At 36.5% G+C, this 25549-nt stretch overlaps 1 long non-coding RNA gene across 6 annotated transcripts in view; it reads left to right on the forward strand.

Annotated features, from left to right (window-relative positions):
- Positions 1–1469: 1469 nt before the first annotated feature.
- The window catches only part of LOC139039873 (uncharacterized), a 423143-nt gene continuing 399063 nt past the window's right edge, over positions 1470–25549 (forward strand). For 2 of the 6 annotated variants that reach the window (XR_011493095.1, XR_011493091.1), the window contains exon 1: positions 1470–1715. This is a non-coding gene — a long non-coding RNA (uncharacterized lncRNA). The remainder of the gene's footprint in view (positions 1716–25549) is intronic. The other 4 variants (XR_011493096.1, XR_011493092.1, XR_011493094.1 and 1 more) reach the window with 3 other exon arrangements.

Here is a 25549-nt window from a genome sequence, read left to right on the forward strand (position 1 = left end):
CATTTATTTTTCAAGTAATTTTCTTTGGGAAATCTATTTCTTGGGATGTTGGAATTTCTGTAAGATAGAAAATACAAAGAAAAGGAGGGGCCAGGCCAGGGATTATTATCACATCAAATGGGGTGAAAATATATTCCTTTGGAAGCGCGTCCTCATTCTCTTTAATTGAGCCCCTACTTGTTTCTCAGCTGTTCTCGGTTGTAGTCTGATAGCTTTCAACCTAACTGTTTTGTTTCTCCCTTATTCCCATTTATAGTGTCAACTTATATTTAGGGCAGTGAGAGTTAACTTGCTTACTGTGACATTGTAATCAATTAATCACCTTTCGCTTTCCTTTCTGCCTTCCTATTGGATGGTTTGTAATTAAGCCATGGGGCAAAAGCCATTTCAAGACAGTCTGTCAGCTTGTTCAGCAGCTCATTTATTAGTTTGATAAGATAACCTTTTCAGAGCAACATCTAATCAAAAGCACCAAGTTTAACAAAGAGTAGGATTCTTCAGAAATTCATGTCTGGATTCTAGCTGGGTCAGATCATAATGATCAGAGAACTGTTCTCTGAAAATTGGGAATAGAAATATCTGTAGCCTTCTGATGATTAGGCTCTGTGTCAAGATGTTGATAAAGACTATAGACTATGAGGCAGTTGACAGCTAAGTACCTAGAATACAGAAATGTCATTTTCCCTAACATTAAATTTTACTGTATAAACCTAAATTTCCTTACATCTTAAACTCACAGATGTTTAAACTTTTTCTATTAAAGAACTATATTTTGTGAGGAAATTTTATCTTTTTCTGTATTTTATACTGTTTCTTATCTAGTGAAATATTATCCTGATTTCCTTCCCTTTATATAAGCAAAATGTCATGTCTGAGAAATACTTTATTTTCTTTATATAGAAAAAGATGGTATAAACCTTTACTACAAGATTTAATTCAATTTTTTGTGGAGGAGGATTCTACTTATGCTAAGGGTACACCTCCAATATCAACTCATCATACAGATAGTTTCCACCAGGGTAAATCCATTCTAGAGTCCAGCAGAATAAACAACATCATGCATTTCCTAAAATCTAAGCTCCCTCTCTCTTACAGAAAGGATCATAGTCCCTTTGCTTTGTAATTATAGAAATTCTGCTTCTTTCGACACCCTTATTTATTTGGAAAAACATATTTTATTGTTATTGGTCACTTTACATTCCCTTTCCCCCCATGGAAATTATGATACATTTTACTTATTTTTATTAGAGCCACCCTTATTTGCACCCTTTTTCCTACCTAACAAAGCATTAGCACACCAAAAAGGGAAGTCGTGGTGGCCATGGTGATGCCCTCTCCACATCCCTTTCTAAAAAGTACTTGCTGCCCCTTTAAGAAAGTTTGTTGTCTCAGCTGTGAGAGATGCTTTGGCAGACAAGCTTCAGCTGGCAGCACCTTCAAGGATGGCTTCAGCTCCACAGAACTTCCTCACCGAAGGTCATGTCCTTCAGAGGGTAGCCCACATCAAATGACGGTGGAGGAGGGTAGACAACTGTCAGACCATTTCAGCCCAACGAAGGACAACTGTAACGGGTTGTTTTAGCCCAAGCTTCCGCATGAAGTTGGAACTGCTCCTACTGCCAGATCCTTCTTCCTGCCTCCCCTTTCCATGAGCGCTGATGAGTCTTAGAGTCCATCTCAGCGTCCTTCCTGGAGAACCCGACTCGTGAGACATGGTAAGGTTTCTTACATTCCTTTCATATTCTCAAACCGTGAACTCTATTTTATTATTCAATATCATATATGTCAAATAGTATTAATTATGATTAAGATCATAATCATATAAAATGAGCATTTCTTTGTTTCGCCTATTAAATGCTCCTAAGAGAAGATGCTTAGAATGGGATTAAAATGCTATGTTACATTTATTGAGTACTTGCCACATACTAGGCTTTGTTAAATGTATTCTATTGGTACCACTTATTTTATGTAATCCTCAAGCAGTTGAAGAAAGAGACATATAGCATTTAAAGTAACTTGGACAATGTTATATGTTTACTAGAAAGTACTAAAATCTAGATTTTGAATCCAGGTAATCTGATCTCAGAGTTCCCATTCCTAGCTTGCCTTTGAGATGATTGAATTCACATGAGCATAAGCATGTATCAGACTCACATGGAAGTCTTGTTAAAACACAGATTGCTGGGCCCCACTGGCAGAGATTTTTCAATCAGTAAATTTGGGGTGTGGCCAGACAATTAGCATTTCTCTCATTCTCAGGCAAGGTTGATGCTGTTGTTCCAAGAGCACATTTCCAGAAACACTGGTTTAAATAACATTGCAGACTCCCTCTCAGTTTGTCTTCATGTGATATAGCTGAATCTGTTATCTGTGGATTTAGACTAATTGTTTATATGGCCACCGGCAAAATGAGGTGAATAGATATACTGCCCTATTTCTTTAGCTGCTTATGATACTACAACAGATATCATTTGTATATGAACAATGGAGTTAAACCTGGGTTAACCTGGGTTAATGCCTTTTGATTTTTATCACTTAATCTAATTTTGTTATAACAATCTAAAGATCTGAAAATGCTAAGGGGTGGAGGGATCGCAGTGATGGTCTTTCTTTTTAATTTTTCTTTCTTTTTAAATTTTACACAATTCTTCGTTATTAAAAAGAGATTTTTAAACAAGCATATTAATTTTACAATTAAGAAAGAAAAAAGAACATAAAGTAAAAGGAGGAGAAGTAGAAAGAAGACAACAAAAGAACAGCTAGGCCATTTTACCCTTGATTGAATATACAGTTCTGTTATAACATGATATATGCATTTTTAAAATTGCCTCACTAAGCAAAATTGCACAATAAAAACCACAGGGACTATGGAAATATGGGAACAACACTCAAAGATTTGCTCAGTAACACACTTCTAAAAAAGATAGAAACCTAATAAAAATGTAGCACAGTTTTACGTATGTTTTAAATGGTTACGAAATGCATATATACTACAATAAATGTCAGTTTATCTTGAAAAAGACCTGACACTTGCTTCTAGAAAGCGTGTCAGCATCAGGCAGCTTGTGAAGTGTTGGAGGAAGCATTATCTGAAATTGGATGTAAAGTTGTAACACCCAACGTGAAAGGTGGATGGGTGTGGCTGGTCTTCCTCTCCATGTTGGCACCAAACATCACAGTAGCAAATCTATCTCATTCTTAATCCTGAGACACGTTTTGCTTCCTTTGAGATGTGGATGCTTTGAGAGATGCATTTTTCTTTTTCTTTTTTTTTTTTTTTTGAGAAAGACTAGCCCTGAGCTAACATCTGCCAATCCTCCTCTTGTTTTTGCTGAGGAAGACTGGCCCTGAGCTAACATCCATGCCCATCTTCCTCTATTTTATATGTGGGGTGCCTACCACAGCATGGCTTGCCAAGCGGTGCCATGTCTGCACCCGGGATCTGAACTGTGAACCCCGGGCTGCTGAAGAGGAAGCTGCGCACTTAACCGCTGCGCCACCGGCTGGCCCCCAGAGATGCATTTCTAATAGATGCCTCTTTGATCAAAATTGAAAAGTTGATCTAATGTGTATCCTTTTACTTCAAATATGTTTTGTACCACTGCTGGAGATTTTTTTTCCCCTCCGATTTCTCATATGCACTGGTGTCCCAACAGCTGAAGACTTCAGAAATGATGGCAAAGTTGGAAATCACTAAACCAGCCACTAACGCACTAAAATGAGCCACTTCTACAAGGTTTGGCAATAAGGTCTTCATGCACAGATACACACGTGGAGATAGTGCTTTCTTTTTGTTTGTGTGACAGGTTGTTTCTGAATCTTTGTTGTTTGTTCTTCAATCCATATGCTCGACAAGTCTTCCCATTTTTTTAAAATTTCTCAAGTCCCTGTTGTCATGACTTCACAGCACTTGAAGTCGTTCTTTTATTTTTGTGTCATTGTTTGTGCTTTTCTACCATTTGGATTTCTTCACAGCTGAAGAGATAGCAAATAGTTTCTTCCAAAAGGCTTTATTATTTCAATCTTCTCCTCCATACCTAAAGATTTTCTTTCTCATTCACCGGTTAGTGTTTTGGGAAAGAAGAATTATTCATGTTTGGAAAGTTGAATGATATCTATATACCTATCCTCTCACAAATGCAAGAAAACAGCAAAACACAACCTAGTTGAATAACACACAAAGTGAACCAAGACCAAGGTGGCTGGTGGATGTTTGCGGTCTGTGCTTGTGCGTGTTTTGTGTTTTTCGAGAAAGAAATTATGCATAAGCAAACATGAAACTTCCATTATATTCAAATTGTTCACTAATATATCAATTGCACGGAATGGAATTGCTTTTTTTTAAACAAGTGTTGTAGCAGAATGGCCTCTCTATGCTGATGACTGTATATGCTTATAAAATATAAAATCATAGAAATCGTGCCTGTGGAAGAATAAATGTGGAAGGCATGCCTTGGATTGGTTGTACAGGGTAGCATCTTATATTACAGAGACTTTTCTTTTAAAGTATTTTTCATGCTGAAGTCTTCTGATTGCATGGAAGATAGGTTATTTTCCAGATAAATATTTCCAAGTTAAGACTAGGATTTTTCTGGTCTTTTCTGAACACTTTCCACCATTGGTTCTTAGCAAGCGTGAGCATCAATTGAAGGAGTTTTGCTGACATGATTTAACAGATATAACTATTAACACGATTCTTATGTCTAATTTCATATACAGTGTTTTCTTCTAAAATAATATGCTTTGTTCCACCTGCTTCCATGATTTTATGGATTATTAGAGCTGACAGTTCCCTTAGAGACCAGAAGTTCATTACCCCCATGTAATGTTATTACCCCATATTATAGATGAGAAAAGTGAGGTTCAGAGAAGCAAAGTGCTCCCTCCCTTCACACACAGCAGGACCTGTAAAGCAGACCTTTATATTCACGTTGCTGTGGTTGTTTATATTAAATATAATTTTGTTCCTTATTGCAAATCTTACTCTGTAATCACCATATACACTCTGCAGGGTAAAATAAGCTTTCTGGAACCCTGAAGCAAGGAAAATCCTTTCTCAAACTCACCATCAATTTATCTGAGATGCCTTAACATAAAATCAATCTATTCTCAAGAACTTTTCCCTGACCCACCCATGCTTAGCAGACAAGGAAAGGTATTTCTGCACACTGGAGTGTAATGTGCAATATAGCTATTTCTGGATTTTCCAGTCAACAGATCTAGAACAGGTGGGCATAACTGGAAACAGTTTCCTGTGGAGTTTTGCATTTCTGCCTTCTTTAGACCACATTTCCCAAAAAGATCTCCCCTGCCTGTCAAGTACACAGACATCCAAGGGTTTTCCACCACTTCTGAAAGGCATGAACGGGCTCCTCTCTGGAGTGGAAGATTGAGACTTCAATGGGAGTTCTGCCTGTTTGCAGTGATGTGGCTAGTTAACCTCTCGAGGACTTTATTTGTAGACAAGTGACCCACTCGTGGATTATTGTAAAGATTAAGGAAGATGATATATTAAAAGTGGCTGGCAACAGTAGGCTCTAAAATGTCATAGATAGTGTCATTCCCTCTACCGGAAATGTAGCATCACCCCCGCTGGTTAAGTGAGAGAGCTGCAGAGAACAACTACGTGAGTTTGTGTCTAGATTGCCACTTACTAGATAAGCATCTTCTGTTAAGTTCTTTAAACCTGTTGAACATCACTTCTTTTGTCTATAAAATGAGAGATAATACTAGTACTTATCCTATTGGGTTGTTATAAGAATTAAATGGAATAGCATGATATACTTAAAACCGTATTTGTTATTATTTATACCCTCCACTCACCCAGTAGGAAAATTTCTTTAGTGACTTCATATGTTTTTCTCAGTGGCACAGAGAACATAAGGAATCAGGCTTTGGGCGAGCTCCTATTATCAGAGACAAATTATAAAGACAACGGAACACGAAGATCTACCATTTTCAACTAGTTTCAATGCCATTTCTTCTATTTTGTAGTTTAATCCTGATCTTCTGACAAAAAGTATGATTTTTTAGAGTACTATAAATAAAGCCTAGAGTTCTTCTATGCAAAATCTTGACTATGTAATTTATAAATGCATTACATGCCTCACTGACCAAACATACCTTATTCAAACAATCACATTCAAGCACCTGGAGAATTCTAGAAAAAAGGAAATTGGAGCATAAATGGATAGGGAAAGCTGCACAGTGAAACTGTGGGTGCGTAAAGCTACACTTTCAGATAGAGAGGCAGCTTTATGTCTGCAGTTAAAATTTAATCTCCCATTATAACTCAGCCCAAGGTCTAATAGGAGAGAGGAGGGCCTGTGCAGTGAGGGCGAGACTTTTATTCATACACACGCAAATAGCAGACGGGAAATACAGTGCAATTATACAGAGAATTCTAGGCACAATAAATAAATGCACTCGTTTGTTACATCTGCCTCATTGTGAAAGTAATATTTTAACATTCTGCTCTCAGCTTTTGCAATTGATTTCTTTTACTTGTCTTACATTTTTTAAACAAACAACTGAGTTAAAAAAATGTTTTTTCAGTTGTCAAGCAGTTAGTACTAATACCCACCTTATTTGAAAGAGTCAAAACAAGGTTAATGCAGGTGTATAGACATCTTAATGGCTCCTGATAAGGTAATAGCTCCTTAAGAAAAGAAAAGAGAAAGGGTTAGATAGTACAGAAAAATCTAATATAACAGGATAAAGTTACAGTAAATAAACACTTTTTTGTGTTTGGAGTTCAGGCACGATAGTATAACAATAATTTTAAAATAAAGTTCTGATTAATAGTCATCAACAAATTAATGAGAAGTTAGATATAATATTTTTGATTAAAATATCTACAATAACATTAATACTAGTGTGTATTAAGGGCAATATATATTAGACAATGTGCTAAAAATGATGCTGGACTTCCAGCCTCCAGAACTGTGAGAAATAAATTTCTGTTGTTTGTCAGCTACCTGGTCTGTGTTATTTGTTATAACAGCCTGAACAGACTAAGACAAACTCCAACCTAATGCATCCGAGTTTTTCTTTTGTAGTGACTTGTAGTTCAGTTGTGCCAGAGAATATTCCCCAAATCCATACCTATAGAGAAGCCAACTGATAAACTCATTTTAACATTATTTTCCCCTTCTTTTTATACAATATTTAAAACAACTGGATGTAAACTTCCATGCCCACCCATTTGCTGTTCCAGTCAGCCGTACTTGGTTGATGTACCTCTCAAGTGTCTATAAACAGACGCTTAAATACATGAACTAGTAAAGGCAAGGTTTATGAATTTGCACTAATTCCTCCTCAATAATCAACCCAATCTAGTCATTAGTCAAAATAATCAGCTCAAGCCTAGTGATTACTCAAAATTTTCAAAATATTCTAGAACTTGAGCTGTGAGTTTCCCTTTCTGATCCAAAATCATGTATGCTTTCATTTTTCTCACTTCTAACTCCTATCTAACAGGCTGTTTGCACTATATCTCCCTACTTTCTCAGTTTACAAACTATCTTCTGATTTCACTTGCCTTGCTGTTAAGTCCAAAGCACGTGAATGCAATTTCAGTGATGTTCTGCGTGTATTGCATCAGGATTTGTACAGAGGACTTCAGCAGAATTCTGGGTTTTGAGTCTACTTCTAAAATATACTATATTTATAATCTTGGGCAGTTACATAATTTTTGAAACTCAGTTCCTTCATCCTTGAAAATGGATTAATAACAGTAGTTACTGTATAAGTTTGGTGAAAGCAATGTAATGAGATAATCCAAGTAAAGCATATTGGCTGGCAAATGATCTGCGTTACTTAATATCAGTATACAGAATACCTTTACCAGGTTTAACTTTCTCTAAAACTACTAGTTTGGGAACATTATCTTCTTTATGTTCTACTATTTCAAGGATGAATCTGTATCCTTATTAACCACACTTTCTTTAACATCTTGAGAGCTAGTCTGAATGGTCTTAAAGGAATTTATTGTATAGTCAAGAAATAACTTTTTCTCTGTCCTCTTCCTCAGAAAGAACTCCAGAATTTGACACATTTGACATTTTAATCTTTAAAATTCTTTTTCCCCCCCAAAACCTGCTCATCCCTAGGTCTTCTTCCACTTCATCAATACATTCAGGTCTGTATCACTCTTTCTCCTACTCAAGGAAATGCCAGGGACCTAAATATGTTATTGTTTTACCAAAAGGGTTGGATTGTCAAGGCGGATTCACAGAAATCCGAGATCAGACCCAACACCAAACTATATCATTAATGTAAAAATCCAGATGCAGACTTTCCTGCTGTAGAAGTCCGCATCCAGCAGACACATCTTCCAAATTGCTTTAAGAATAACAGAAGAGTTCTGAACAGTCTGTAGGGAAATATTGTTCTCAAAGAATCTTGTTCAATTTTGAGCTCCCCAGTTTAATATTCTCAAAGAGGAAATGCCTGTATAACAAATTCCTTTTATTTAGCTGGGCAAGCCCCATGATTCTATAATTTTATTAAAAACAGGCAATCTAGGCAGGTTTAAATATGTACTAACAAAAATCATTTTTTAGACGGGTCCTCCGTTAAATATCCGTTAGCAATAGAGTTTAGCACATTTACAAAGAGGTCTGATCAAGGCTATTCATTGCCTTCTCCTGTGTCCCTCTCAGTAAGGAAGGAGCGAGGCAGTTACATGAATTCATTCCATAGGCTTTCTTTTTCTCTTCAATTCAACTCTTGAATCTGATATTTCCCACAAAGTCTATCTCCATATCTCTAGTAAATTACTAGCTCAAACCTTCCTGCAAATGCCCTGCAGGCACATCAAACTCAAATATCTGCAAGAAAAAGCCATCGTCTTCCTTATATTTAAAATGTATTTTTCAATTTTTTCAATTTCTTTGAGCACACCAGTGTACTCTCAGTCATTCAACCTTGACAGACATTCAAGTCTTCAAGTATGTCATGAACTGGCCTCATTTACTTTTTATTTCTTTCTTTTTTCAGGTTTATTGAGGAAGAATCTGACAAACAAAATTGTAAGATATTTTAAGTGTAAAATGTAGTGATTTTATATACATACCCATTGTGAAGGGATTCCCTCCATTAAGTTAATTAACATATCCATCATCTCGTATGTTTACCTTTATTTTTTTTTGGTGAGAATATTCAAGTTCTACTCTCTTAGCAAATTTCCATGACACAATACAGTGTTATCGAGTATAGTCACTTTGTTATACATTAGACTCACAGATTTTAATCATCTTATAATTGAAAGTTTATAGCCTATTACCAGTTATTTCCTTCATCTCCCAGCCCCTGGCAACCGCTGTCCTACTCTGTCTTTCTATAAGTCTGACTTTTTTCTTTTCTATTATTTTAGATTCCACATATAAGTGATACCATGCAGTATTTGTCTTTCCCTGTCTGGCTTATTTCACTTAACAAATTGCCTTACAGTTCCATCCATGTATTTACAAATGACAGAATTTACTTCTTTTTTAAGGCTGGATAATATCCCTTTGTGTTTGTATACCGTGTGTTCTTGATTCACTCATCTACTGATGGACACTTAGATTGTTTCCATAACTTGGCATTTGTGAATAATGGTTCAAGGAACATGGGAGCATAGATATCTCTTTGAAATAATGACTTAGTTTCCTTTGGATATATAGCCAGAATTAGGATTGCTGGATCATATGGTAGTTCTATTTTTAATTTCTTGAAGAACCTCCATTGTGTTTCCCATAGTGGCTGCACCATTTTACATTCCCACCCTCACTGTAAAAGGGTTCCCTTTTCTCCACATCCTCACAGCATTTGTTATCTCTTGTCTTTTTGAAAACAGCCATCTTAACAGGTGATATCTCATTGTGATTTGGACTTAGAGTTTCCTAATGATTACTGATGTTGAGCACCTTTTCGTGTACCTGTTGGCCATTTGTATATCCTCTTTGGAAAAATGTCTATTCAGGTCCTTTGCCCATTTTTTAATTGGGTTATTTTTTGCTGTTAAGTTGTATGAGTTCCTTGTATATTTTAGATATTAACCCCATATCAGATACATGGTTTGCAAATATTTTCTCCTATTACATAGCTTGCGTTTTCATTTCATTGATGATTTCCTTTGATGAGCAGAAGCTTTTTAGTTTGAGGCAATCCCACTTATTTATTTTTGCTTTTGTTGCCTTTGCTTTTGGTGTCAAATCCAAGAAATCATTGCTAAGAACGATGACAAGGAGTTAACCTTTTATATTTTGTTCTGGGAATTTAAAGGTTTAAGGTCTTATATTCAAGTCTTTAATGTATTTTGAGTTGATGTTTATGTATGGTGAAAGAGAGGGGTCCAGTTTAATTTTTTGCTGTCCAATTTTCCCAACATCATTTACTAAAGAGACTATCTTTTCCCCGTGGTATATTCTTGGCTCTTTTGTTGAAAATTAATTGACCATATATGCATGGGTTTATTTCTGGGTTCTCTATTTAGTTTCATTGATCTGTGTGTCAGTTTTATGCCAATCCCATAGTGTTTTGTTGCTATAGCTTTGTAATCTAGTTTGAAATCAGGAAGCCTAATGCCTCCAGCTTTGTTCTTCTTTCTGAAGTTTTCTTTTCCTATTTGAGGTCTTTCATGGTTACATACAAATTTTGGGATTGTTTATTCTATTTCTGTGAAAAATGGCAATGGAATTTTGATATGGGTTACGTTGAACCTATAGGTCATTTTGGGTGGTATGGTCATTTTAACAATATTAATTCTTCCAATCCATGAAACAGAATATCTTTCCATTTTTTGTGTGTCTTTAATTTCTTTCATCAATGTCTTGTAGTTTTCAGGGTATAGATCTTCCACCTCCTTGGCTAAATTTATTCCTAAGTATTTCATTCCTTTTTGTGTGTGTGTGTGTGAGGAAGATTGGCCCTGAGCTAACATCTGTGCCAATCTCCCTCTGTTTTATGTGGGATGCCCCCACAGTGTGGCTTGATGAGTGGTGCTAGTTCCACGTCCAGGATCCAAACCTGCGGACCCCAGGCCACCGAAGTGAAGTGCAGGCACTTTACTGCTATAATACTGGGCTGGCCCTGTATTTTATTCAATTCCATGCTATTGTAAATGAGATTGTGTTCTTAATTTCACTTTCTGCTAGTTTAATAACGTGTGTAGGAAAGTCAATAATAGTTGTGTGTAAAAACACAACTGATATTTGTTATATTGGTTTGTATCTTGGAACTTTACTGAATTCCTTTATTAGCTCTAACAGTCTTGTGGTGGAGTCTTGTTAGGTTTTTCTATTTATAATTTCATGTCATCTGCAAATGGAAATAATTTTACTTCTTTTCTGGTTTGGATGTGTTTTATTTCTTTTTCTTTCCTGATTTCTCTGGCTAGATTTTCCACTACTATGCTGAATATAAGTGATGACAGTGGGCATCCATGGCTTTTTCCTAATCTTAGAGGAAAAGCTTTCAACTTTCACCATTGACTATGAGGTTAGCTATGGGTTTGTCATATATGGCTTTTTTATGTTGAGGTACATTCCCTCTATACCCAGTTTGTTGAGAATTTTTATCATGAAAGCATGTTGAATTAGAGACACTTTTTCTGCATCTATTGAGATGATCATATGGTTTTTACCCCTTATTTTTTTAACGTGGTATGTTGCATTTTTGATTTGAGGATATTCAGTCATCCTTGCATCACTGGAATAAATCTCCCTAGATCGTAATCTAAGATCCTTTTAATGTCTGTTGATTAATGTGTTTTAATACGTGTAGTTTGACTGTATTTTGTTGAGAGTATTTACATCAATGTTTCTCAGGGATACAGGCCTATAATTTTCTTTTATTGTGGTGTCCTTGTCTGGCTTCATTAGTAGAGTAATGCTGGCATTGTAAAATGAGTTTGGAAGTGTTCCCTTCTCTTCTATTTTTTGAAAGAGTTTGAGAAGGATTTTTCTTAATTCTTCTTTAAATGTTTGGTAGAATTCACTATGAAGGAATCTGATCTTGGGCTTTTCTTTGTTGGGAGGTTTTTGCTTACTGATTCAGTATCCTTACTAGCATTTGGTCTATTCAGATTTTCTATTTCTTCATGATTGAGTCTTGGTAGGTTGCATGTTTCTAGGAAATTATAAATTTCTTCCAGGTTTGTTGGCACATGGTTGTTCCTAGTTATCTCTTGTGATCGTTTGTGTTTGTGTGATATCAGTTGTAATGCCTCCTCTTTTCTCTATAATTTTATTTGATTCCTCTCTGTTTTTTCTGACATGTGTACTAAAGGTTTGTCTATTTTGTTTATATTTTCAAAACATCAGCTCTTAGTTTCATTGATCTTTTCTATTGTCTTTTTAGTCTCTATTTCATTTATTTCCACTCTGATCTTTGCTATTCTCTTCCTTCTGCTAACTTTGGGCTTAGTCTTATCTTCTTTCCCTTGTTACTTGTGTTATAAAGTTAGGTTTTTTTTTTTTTTTTAAAGATTTTATTTTTTCCTTTTTCTCCCCAAAGCCCCCCGTACATAGTTGTATATTCTTCGTTGTGGGTCCTTCTAGTTGTGGCATGTGGGACGCTGCCTCAGCGTGGTCTGATGAGCAGTGCCATGTCCACGCCCAGGATTCGAACCAACGAAACACTGGGCTGCCTGCAGCGGAGCGCGCTAACTTAACCACTTGGCCATGGGGACAGCCCCCTAAAGTTAGGTTTTTTTATTTGAGTTCATTCCTTTTTCTTGAGCAGGCATTTATCACTAGAAACTTTCCTCTTAGAACTGCTCTTGCCTCATCCTAAAACTATTGGTATGTAGTATTTCTATTTTCATTTGTCTCAAGATTTCTTTTTTATTTTCTATGACTCAATTGCTCAGAAACATATTGCTTAATCTCCATATATTTGTGAATTTTCTAGTTTTACTCTTGTAATTGACTTTTAGTTTCATATCCTTGTTGTCAGAAAAGATGGTTGATATAATTTCAATTTTCTTTTATTTATTAATATCTGTTTTGTGACCTAACATATGATCTATCCTGGAGATTGTTCCATGTGTGTTTAAGAAGATTGTGTATTCTACTCCTGTTGGATGGAATGTTTTGTAAGTATCTGTGAATTCCATCTGTTCTAATGTGTAGTTCAAGTCCAAATTTTCCTTATTGGATTTCTGTCTAGTGATTTATCTATTGTTGAAATTGGGCTGTTGAAGTCCCCACTATTATTGTGTTGCTGTCTATTTCTTCCTTCAAATCTCTCAAAATTCACTTTATATATTAAGGTACCACTATGTGGATTGCATAAATATTTACAATTATTGTGTCTCCTGATGAATTGATCACTTTAGCATTATATAATGACCTTCTTTGTCTCTTGTTAAAATCTTTGGTTTAAAGTCTGTTTTGTCTATATAAGTATAGCTACCCTGTTTTCTTTTGGTTTCCATTTTCTTGGACTATCTTTTACCATCCCTTCATTTTCAGCCTATGTGTGTCCTTAAAGCTGAAGTTCATCTCTTGTAGGTAGTATATAATTGGGTCTTGGTTTTTTATCCAATCAGCCATTTGAAGTCTTCTAATTGGAGAACTTAGTCCATCTACATTGAAAGTAATTATTGATAGGTATGGACTTCTTGTTGCTATTTTTTATTGGTTTCTGGTCATTTTGTAATTCCTTTGTTCCTTTCTTCTTCTCTTACTCTCTTGCATTCTAATTGGATGATTTCCTGTGGTGATATTCTTTGATTTCTTTCTCTTTGTTTTTTGTGTCTCTACTATAGGTTTTTGCTTTGTGCTTACCATGAGGCTTACATAAAATATCTTATATTTAGAGCAGTCTATTTTAAGCGGATAACAACTTAAATTCAAACACAGACAAATTATTTAGTTTTTATAGTAATTATAGTTATTTTTAAGATTTTTGTCTCTTGATCTTCATACTAGAGTTATAAGTGATTTGCCCACCACCATTACAACATTGGAGTGTTCTGAACTTATATATTTAGCATTTCCAGTGCGATTTATACTTTCATATGTTTTCCAGTTACTAATTAGCATCCTTCTTTCATTTCCATTTTAAAAATTTCCTTTAACACTTCTTATAAGGCCAATCTAGTGGGGATGAATTCAATCCGTTTTTGTTTGTTTGGTGTACTCTTTAACTCACCATCAATTCTGAAGGACAACTTTGCCAGATAAAGTATTCTTGGTTGGAAAGTTTATTTTCTTTTGATACTTTACGTCAACCTACTACCTTCTCGCCTGTAAAGTTTCTGCCAAAAAATTTACAGAAGGTTCTACTGGGTATTCCTTTGTATGTAATGTATGTACAGAGATTTTCTTCTACCACTTAAGATTTTCTCTTTGACTTTAACTTTTGACAAATTAATTGTGAGGCGTCTTGGTGTGTGTCTCATTGGATTCTTCTTCTTTGATATCTGTGGGCTTCCTGGATCTTGATGTCTGTTTCTTTCCCCAGCTTAGGGAAGTTTTCAACCATTATTTCTTTGAATAAGCTTTCTGCCCCTTTCTCTCTCTCTCTGCTTCTGAGACTATCTGAATGTGAATATTGGTCCACTTTATGGTGTCCTATAAGTCCCTTAAATTATCTTCAATCTTTTTCATTCTTTTTTCTTCTTGCTTCTCTGATGGGATGAGTTCCACTGCCTTGTCTTCTAGTCATTGATTTTTTTCTTCCACTTGATCTAGGCTGTTCTTGAACCCCCCTACTTAATTTTTGGGGTCATTTATTGTATTCTTTAGCTCTGTGACTTATGATGGGTACTTTTTAATATTTTCCATCTCTTTGCTGACATTCTCACCTTGTTCATGCATTTCTTTCCTGACCTCCATGAACATCTTTATAACCATTTTTTTAAACTATATTGGGTAAATCACTTTATCTTCATTTGTGTAATATCTGTTTCTAGAGTTTTATCTTGTTCTCTCATTTGGAACATATTATTCTATTTCTTCATTTTTCCTGACTTTCTGTTTTGGTTTCTGCATGTTAGATAAAACAGCCACCTCTCGCAATATTGACAGAGTGGTATCATGTAGATAAATCTTGTTACTCAGCCCAGCCCAATCTTCTGCTTGTTTCTCAAAACTCTGTGATTGTACAAGCTGCTTCCTTGTTCCTAGTAACTCCCAGTAGTTGATGGTGTGCCAAGATCTGTCTGTGTCCCAAAGGAAAGGATTGAATTCTGCACCTAGATGTGGGCTGATTGGAAGCCAGACCCTCAGGCATCAGTTGGGAAAGTATGTAGTTAAGCCCCTTCCAGGGAGAAACTGGGAGATGGGCATTTTTGCCTGCTCCTCTGTGCTGGGCCTGGGTGTATAGCTCCAAGGGAGGGCTGCTGTGCCCATTAAGAACTTATTCTTTGTTTGCTACAGTCCTGTGGGAGTCATAAATGCAAGCTCTGTTTGCTATCAGAGCCATGTGATACTGTAGCATATCTGTTGGACAGCAGACACAAAAGCTGGAATACAAGACGTGTACAGTCTCCTTACAGGATGATATTAGAGACTTGGAGCAGACTAAAGAGAGAAAGTAGAGAGGTTTCTGGCAGCTTCCCTGGTTTGTGGGGAGAATGTAGCCATCCACTACATGCATGCTAAATTAGAAGCCTGACCCTCAAGTAGAAGCTTTCAAAGTCTTAAGATTTGCCCCTTTCATGGAAAGACTGGGAGACAGGCAATTTTTCTTGCCTCTGTGTGCTGAGCTCTGGTGGGCAGAAGCAACAAGTGTTGAATTTCCAATTAATAACTGCTTTGTTTGCTAGAGTCTTGTGGTTCTTGTGGATGTAAGCCTCATTGTCTGTCAGAGATAGATGTTTTGGGGGTCTGTCCTTGGGGTGAAACTCTTAAAAGTTGAAGTGCTAAATGTGGAATCCAAATACTTTATTCCTCAGGGGTCACCATCTTGGATGACCCCCCAGAAAACTATGTGGTTTTCGTGTTTTTAAAAATCCAATCTGCCAAGCTCTATCTTTTAATCAGAGACTTGATCAGGTGTACCTTCAAGTGATATTATATTGCTTCATAAATAATGTAAAAGCTTTCTGAACTGTAAGAGATCTCTGTTTTATATGTTATCTGCCAGCTTTCCCCTTGCTGGAGAGTTATCCTTGCTCTCTATTCCCACTCTTTGTTTTTTCCTCCTTAAGCAATGTCTATCCGTTTTGCTGCTTTGCCACAAGTCTTCACAGGACAGCTACACAGTATTCAGTGCAAGCCAAGAATGCCTTGGGGAGACTTTCTCTTAGCCCTCTCATTTTACTTCAATTTTTGACCTCCGCTTTCTTGTATTTCATGAGAACACAGTGTGCCATGGAGATGCTAGTTCTTCTGCCATATCTTTGGCCTCCAGTGATTCCTCTGTCTTAGACTGTAGAGAAGCCCTGAATGCTTCAAGGGAACTCTTCCTCAGATCTCAAGGCCTGTCTGCAGCAATAGGTGTACTAATTTTGGGCATGCAATGATATTTGGTGAGAAAAGTTGGGAAGATTGTAGCAGACAGATTCTGTGGCTTGAATCCTTCAGGATTTCAACCCATTACACAGATCAACACATGACTGTTAAATATCCACCTCGTTTCCCATTGATGTTAGATTTATCTTTGTAATCCTCCTGTGCTAGAAGGGATGAAAGCTGCTGTGATAGTCTACTAGAAATGGCTTGTTAGTACTTAGAATTTAGTTCTTGTAGTTTTCTTTGTGCTTCTGTATTTTTTAATGTTAGAATTCTGTGGCTTACATGATTTATTCTCCTTGCTCAAGTTTCACTTAACACTATATTCACTTAACTATATTTCACTTAACACTATGTTTCACTTAACACTATATTTTTAGGCTTCCTCCATGAATCTACAATTAAATCCAATTAATTGTTCATGTTTGCTGCATGAACCATGTTTGAATAACTGTTTTACCTAGTTTTGTCCCCATAAAATGACTCAAAATCTGTGCTACCGTGCACAATGTTATGTTGACTCTCCATACACAGGTCTCCTTGTGGACTTTTGTCAGCTTCATAGGGATGCGTATTATTTCTTCTAATTACTTTCTAAAGAAGTTGTAGGAAGTAAAACCTGAGTTGACTTTTCTTGTACCTCCTCTAATATACTTTTTTTTTTTTTTTTTTTTTTGCTGGGAAAGATTCACCCTGAGCTAACAGCTGTTGCCAATCTTCCTCTTTTTGTTTCCCTCCCTAAAGCCACAGGGCATAGTTGTATATTTTGGTTGTAGGTCCTTCTAGTTCTTCTTTGTGAGACACCACCACAGCACAGCTACTGCCAGATGAATGGTGTGGTTCCAAGCCCAGGAACCAAATCTGGGCCAACAAAGCAGAGCAAGCTGAATTTAACCACTAGGCCATCAGGGCTGGCTCTCTATTATACTTTTCAATGACTATATTGGGTATATCTTAGGTATCTCCTCTGGTTTTATTGATTTTGCCTGATCCCGAACTCCAAGCTCCTCATTTTGCCTCAGTCACTATGACGGCAGAACTTCTCTGGACAGGCCCACCTGAGAAAGTACCAAAACTTAAATGGGAAAGAGTGGAGAAGATAAGTTACGTTTCCCTTGAAGTGTTCCAAGGCAGAGATGCTTTGTGGCATTTGTCCAGAGACTTATAAAATTGCACCTGTTGAGCCATCTGCTAAGTTTCCTTTGTGGCTCATTGTGAAGAAGTGGCCCCGGCTCCAACTCAGCACCTTGTGCTTTCCTCAAACCCTCATTGCTTTCCTTCTCCCTCACCCTCACTGTCCAGGATTTTATCTCCAAAATAAAGCTCTACTGTGTATTTTTTGCCCCTATTTCTAAGAAGCTGGAAGAACATAGTGGTTAATAGTGGAGTCAGATTATCTTGGCTATGCCACTTCCTAATGGCATAGCTTTTGAAACTCATTTCTTTTGTGTGAACACCAGTTTATAATTCTATAACATGAAGATAATATTAATAAACACTTTATTGATTATATCGATGTAGTTGAGGAGCCCTAGATAGAAGATAACTAATGCAGGTTGACTGGCCAGCCTCCAAGTACTCCCTGCCTCCTCTTCACATCCTTCCTCTCAACCCTGTGAACTCCTAATCATAACAGACCGTGACAAGCCCTAGGAAAGACTAGTGCTTGAGGGGTGGTTGGGGAGAGTGGTAGAGCCCACACTGCAGCACTAGAGCTCTGACAGAGCCAGCTGTAAGAAGGGGAAAGGCATACCACAGAGAACGAAAATGAAGCAGACATGCAGAAAAAAATGTAGCTACAAGAGATCATGTGATGGAAATGATATCTGACATGATTGTTGATGGCTTCTACTTTGTAATTTATGGTCCCAGTAAGAATCAGCCATTGCTGCTCTGGTTTTCCATGCGTTAACCCAGTTTTCCTATTTTCCAGAAGCAAATCTGCAACAGCTTTCAGTTATTTGCAACCAGAGTTTTAATTGACATAATTCCCCAATTTTTCTAGTCTTAACATCTTTTCCTGTCATACATCTGTTTAATTTGTCTTGCATTTACACTCTTGGGACAATGCTTTTGTAAAAGATTTTTCTTTTCTTTTTAAGCACAGAGGCACAAACATACAGATATATAGTGATGGATTATTACTAAGGTCTGTAAAGGCAAGGACTATGTATATTTAGGTGGGATTGCCTTGCTATCTCTAAGCATAGAACCTGGAATTATTTGTGCTCAATAAAGTGTTGGTTTGATTCAATTGAATGGCATTTACAATATGAATGTTTGAAGAACTCAGAGAGTTCATTCACCATAGAATCTGCTAAAAATGAATACATCTTGCAAATTCATCAGTAATAGAGATATGGAGGAAAATATATTTATAGGAACATAATATATCTAAAATTTTGATGATTTTGCCTGAAGTTTGGATATCATCTTTAAAATGTGAACAAATGTCACAAAGGTGTTATGATAATCTTTACATTAGCACTAAATAAAAACATCTTTCTCCCTTCCTTTCTTCAAATGATCAATAATCTGAAAGGTTAACATGTACTTCTTTGCATAGTAACAAAAGCCAAAAGCACTGGCAAAGCTTCAAAATCAATACACATATTGGAGAACTGCTGAAACTCAGAGTTACAAGAAATAAAATTGAAGAAACGACATAAAAACCAATTATTGCTATCAGGTTAAACAAGCTAACATGGAAGAAAACAAAATTTATTACGACTTGGTGGCTTAAAATAGATCATATATTTATTATGAGAACACATTTCGCTGCAAATTTTATTTTTCTCTTTATCTTTGTCAGCGTGTATTTACTGTAATACAGAGTTCATCAATCCTGTGATGGTCATGCTTGTCAATATCTAACTAATCCCTAAGCTCCTCTTAGCAAAATGTTATTACTAGGATGTCTATGTATTACATTTTATATTTGGTAGTTAAAAAATAGATTTATAATATCACTGTAATTATTTTATATTCTATAATTAACTTCCCTGGCTATTAAACAACTATTAAGTTCTCTTCCTATACCTACACTAATGAATACTAATTACTACATATTCCCCAAGAACTAGCCTCTTTCGTTAACTTTTGGATATGTATTTCTATGTAACCCTGTTTGTGGGGGATGTGTGGTGTGTATACTAAGGAGAATGCTTTGGTTGTACACTTTTACCATTTTTACCGTTATATGGATATAGAAGTCTTAGCCAGTGAATTCAGTCTCATGATCCCATGTGATGTATGCTAAACTATTTCCAGACTCTGGTTCTCTAAACATCACCAACTCTTTTAAAATTATGTTATTCAAAAAATAACTGGCCATTTACGAATGGAGAAATAAAATCAACTATCAACATTTTATTTTCTTAAGTTATGAAATATTTGTAATTTTTTAAATTACGCTTACCCACTATAATGAGTTATAAACTTGCTGATTGATATGTGAATGAAAAATTCTGCAAACAACAAGAAAGCTAGAAAGCAAAACCAAATTATGGAGCCTTTCACATAGCAAGAATTTGATATGTACAAGTTTTTAAAAATTGAGTGACTAAATTAGTGCATTAATGAATTAATAAATGCATTCATTCATTCATGCATGAATGAACAGATAGATGAATGAATAGACGGATGAACAAAAGAAACACTTGGTTAAAAACGGCAGAAGTTGAAGTCAAATTGGAGTTTCATTTCTTCTCTCCAGTTGAGAGATTTGACTTTGGAAAAGATAGACATGTATATAAAACTCGCTACATTGATATGATCAAAAGCATATTTTATCTCTTTGTGTTAAGCGCTAGATATGGATGGAATTCAACACACAAAAGGAAGAAAGGGCAATTTTTGTCAAAAGACTTGGTGGCCTGATCAAACAAGACTTCAAGTGAAATTGGAGGAACCTGTATAAAATTGGTTCCAAACAAAATGTCTGAATAAAAACATAAAAATTGCTATCATGGAAAACATTTCTTCCATTATAAAAATTATATTAATAAAAAATTTTCTATTAATTCAAAAAATGGAAAGATAATAAGGGCTATTCAATGATTCAGCACCAAATATAAAATGAAAAGTAAAATTACCTTGGTATTTTAACATGATAGGAATCCTAAGACATGGCAATATCATTCTCTTGCCCATTTATTTATGTGGAAAAAGAGATCTTTTCAAAATCACTAACAAGCTATTAGGTAAAGTGGAGTTTCATTTTACCTTAAAACGATACAATAAACCTGTCTGGAATTCTCTTATCCTGGGAATGAAATCTCTGTATGAGATGTACTGATGAAGAAAGATGAGAGGGAAGGAAGCAATATAGTTGTATGATAATATTAGTAACTGGCTGAAAAGAGGAGAACATTTATAATGCAGTCCACATACAGATAAAAAACTTATAGAAAAACTAGATGCTAAAATATGGGAACTGCAAATATACAGCTTCTTCTGGAATTCTTACCCTACAAGAACATTGTATCTAATAAATTGCTCATCTCAGAGCTGAATAAAACTCAATTTATCTCAATTTAGAGTAACTGGGAATGACAAGAATTTTGGAAAATAATTCTTAAATTTTTGAGATAACTGGAGTTTAACAAAGAGTTCAGGAATATTGAATACACAGTAGACCTAGAGAAATAGAAAATAACAGTGTTGACCAAAAGGCTATAGCATATTGGTTACTTTCTTCAATATACAGTAATTCTCAGGAGATTTTGTGATTTGCTGAAAGTTTCCTATAGTCCTCGGTCTCTCTGGGAGGCATAATTTATCAGCTTCTTAACATGGCCAGCCCACAGTGACCAAGAAATTTTTAAAACAAAAATTTTAAATTTTAAAATAAGTTTACTGTAAAATTTCTGGATCCATAGGAAGCCAGCTATTTGATAATAATTTCCTCCCACAAATACTTAAATAATATCATCCAAGCCTTAAATTTTTACAGAAGTTTTGGTCTATAAATGTCACTTCTAAGAATAAATATTAAAGAAAATATTCAGAAATGTAGGCTCCAAGCAGGAAGCAAAGATCACCTGACTTTTAGGATAAAGGGATTTGAATGCTTGTACAGATGATGAACAGGTGAGGCGTTAAACAGAGGATGTTGAAACAAACCAGCGTTTAACAGGAAGGTGCGACCAATGTTAGCTTGGAGGGGGAGCAGAAGGCGACTTTAGGGTAATCGGGCAGAAGAGGCCCCATGGGAGAGACAGCTGTTGCTGGGGTTGCTGGCTGAGGCAGCTGATAGAAAAGGACACTCATCCTCTACCTACCCCTCCCTTCCACGCTCCTCTGCCACTCAAATTCTCACTCCTGCCTCTCCTCGGCCAACAGAGACCAAAGCCAGCCAGGAGCCTGGGAGATGCAGCAGCAGGAGTTTGCCCCTCTGTTTCGAGAGAGCAGAGCAGGGGAAGAATGTGATGTACCTGGGCACCCGCAGGCCCAAACCACACACTAGCACCGTGAACTCACACCCACCGTAAAACCACTCTGAGCTTCACAGACTTTCTTTTATAAGAATAAGAATCTTAATTCCTCCCGTGTAGGGTTGTTATCAAGATCAATGGAAATAATATATAGGGGATGTTTATCGCATAGGCTTGTCTTATAGGAAGCAGTCAATAATCAATGACTACTCTATATAGAGATGAATATTTATGGCAGGGACACATATAATAACAAACTGTTAAGCATTATATTGGGTCAAAGTTAAGGCAATGACAAATAGAAGAGAATTCATGGCAGTCTTTTACTAGTAAGTGTTTTACTATGTGATAAAAATATTATTAGCTAGTCTTAAAGGTAAAAACAACAGGAGGGCACAAAACTTTGCTTGCTGTGTGATCGAACTATGTGAGATAAATACACATACTTAGAGCAGTTGTTATAAGGGAACAAATCAAAACGTTAACCACAATTTTCTCTGCATGGTAAGTATATGAGTCTATTTTAGGGGTTTTATTTTCCAAAATTTACTTTTATGTGGGAAACAAAACAATAAAATATAAGTAAAGCGTAAAGCATGGATGCGGGGTGTGGAAAGAGGAAGCACTTAGAGCCTGAATTTAAAGCTGGGTCTCCCTTTGGCTAACTGCAAAATCTCTACAAAATAAGTTAACAGTTTTCGATGAATTAAAGCTTCTGAGTCACACTTTCCTCATTCGTAAAAAGTAGATAATAATGTCTAAGTTATAGCATATTTGTGGGAACAGTTGATAAAAAATTACCATGAATAACATTACTGTCTAGTGACTACTATAAGACAGTAGACTAAAAATTGTTCACCAAAAATTCATTTCCTTTCTTTCTTGGATCACACAGCTAGACTGTATTTCCCAACCTCTACTGAAATTAGGGTCAGTCACGTGAATACTTTTTGCTGCATAACAAACAACCCCGAAACTCCATGGCTTAAGATAGCAACCATCTATTAAGTTCATTTGGGTTTGCATTTGGGCTGGGCTTAGCTGGGCAATTCTGGCGTCAGCCTGGCTCCATTAAATGTGTTCAATCAGCAGATGACTATGCAGGGAGCAAACCACTTCTTAAAAGCCTTGGCTCAGAAGAGACACATATCGCTCACGCTTAGATTGTGTTATCTAGAACTCTTCAGCGGAAATTTCTCAGATGATAGGAAAGCTCTATAATTCATTCTGTCCAGTAAAGTAGCCACTAGCCATATGTAGCCATTGAACACTGAAAATGTAGCTTGTGTGACTACAGAGAAGAAATTGTAATTTTATGTAATTCTAACAAATTTAAACAGCCACATAAAGATCAGATCACCATTTTGAGCATCTTTAGACCTTAAAGACATGGTGTGCTAGAGAGCAAAAATCGTTGTAATTATTTTTCTCCCTACAACCATGACTCTTTCACCCTGACTTTTCAGCAGTTACCAATAGGAGTTGGAATCCTCTTCCCCTCTCTGGTATTCAGCCGGACTTTTGACCATCCTTTGGCCAAATGTGGCAGAAGCACTTGCCAGTGCCGTATCTGGCTTCCCTCTCTCAGAATATGCCCACCCATCAAGTGACCAAAAACTGACTAGTTTGTGCAATGATGAGAGAAAACCAGGGGCAGAGTCCGCATGGTTTGACACCCCCTGCCAGGGATGTGAGAGAGCCCAGTGAAAATCATCATAGGCATCTGCTAATTAAACAAGGTTGAGTTCTTACATCTTGATGTACATAAAGTACTCAATGCAACATCAGCCTGATCCATGTTTACGAATTGTCACTGCTGCTACTATTCACACTACCAGTACCGTTATTTCTATTACTACTACTATCACAACTACTCTTAATACTCCCACTGCGGCCACACTACTACAACCAATATCACTATTTCTGATAATTATAAATATTAATAAATAACATATTGAGCATCAAAGAATATATGTTTTGGAGTAAAATAAATAGTAATATTTTTTCCTGTTTGCCTAAATTTCAGCTTAAAATTTTTGATATATAGTCAATCGAACTTATATTGGAAATTTTGTGTGTGTGTGAGAAAGATTGGTCCTGAGCCAACATCCATGCCAGTCTTCCTCTACTTTGTATATGGGACACCGCCACAGCATGGACTGATGAGTGGTGTACAGGTCTGTGCCCAGGACTCGGACCTGAGAACCCCAGGCTGCCAAAGTGGAGCACGCTAACTCAACCACTATGCCACCAGGCCGGCCCCTGGAAGTCTGTTTTTTCCAGGAGATAGGTAGTACGGTTAGTGGTAGCTCAGAATACGGGTTCAGGACTCTGACGTCTTATCTGTAGGATCCCAGGGAATGTATTCACTATCTCTGTGCCTCAGTTTCCTCATATGTAAAAGAGGAATAGCACTTTCTTCATAAGACTGTTACAAGAATTTTTACTTCTTAACACATGTGAAGTTCTTGAGAAAGGGACCAGTGCAGGTAACTAATCAAATTATTATCATTATAAGATTTAGGAAATTTACAAGGTCTCCGCTACTGTATCTTCTATTTTATGATGTCTTCAACAAACTTCACAAAATTTCTGAGTATCCAAAATTTATCAAAACATCAATATATCATCATTTTGAAAGGTCTATCAAGAAACAAATATTTCATTATTTCTTTCATCTATTTTAACCTACCATAAAATCTAATATTAGCATATGCTGTGAATATGATAAGATAATCAAACATGGTAGTAACAAAACATAACTTTTCTAATTATATGAAGTATCTTTAAAAAATGTCAATTGTGGTGCTGGCCCTGTGGCTGAGTGGTTAAGTTCACGCACTCCACTTCAGAGGCCCAGGGTTTCACTGGTTTTGATCCTAGGCGCAAACATGGTACACTCATCAGGCTGTGCTGAGGCAGCATCCCACATAGCACAATCAGAAGGACTCACAATTAGAAATACAACTATGTTGTATATGGGGCACTTTGGGGAGAAGAAGAAGAAAAAAAGATTGGCAACAAATGTTAGCTCAGCTGCCAATCTTTAAAAGAAAAAATAATGTCAATTGTTATTGTGTAAGAAAATTCACACATTAGAGAAAATATTTTCCTGTGAAATCTTTATTATTCTTAACAAGATTCATTTTTCTCTGGAATTACTAGATGCATTTTTGTGAACACCTGTTGTTTTTGCCCTCCCCGCATCCCCTCTTGTAGGGAACTGTCCCTTCCTCATAATTGCCGTGAAATTATCACCCCTGGGGAAGCGTAGACTCCTTCATCCACCGCAGGCAGAGTGGGGCATGTAATCTCCACTGGAATGTGATCATGAGCTGAACCCTCTGGCATGGGAGGTAGTTGGAGCCTTTATCAGCTCCATCAGGGAGTTTTGTGGTTGCCAGCATCCTTGGGAGAATGTCTTCAAGTTGCTGCTGCTTAGATCTCTGGAAATTCCCTTGTTCCAGTTCTTCTGGAGGTCTTATTTTTCATTTCCCACTGTGATTGGTGAGCTATCCAGGACCATTCCTATAAATTCTGTTTTCTGGCTTCAGTTAATCAGTGTCAGATACAATACGTATCCAAAAGACTCATTTTCAGAAACTTTGCCCAACCTGTGATGATTTATGTGGATGAATATAAAATTAATTGGACCAAAGGAATGAT

This window comes from Equus asinus, chromosome 12 (assembly GCF_041296235.1).
Source record: "Equus asinus isolate D_3611 breed Donkey chromosome 12, EquAss-T2T_v2, whole genome shotgun sequence".
NCBI classification, from domain to species: Eukaryota; Metazoa; Chordata; class Mammalia; order Perissodactyla; family Equidae; genus Equus; species Equus asinus.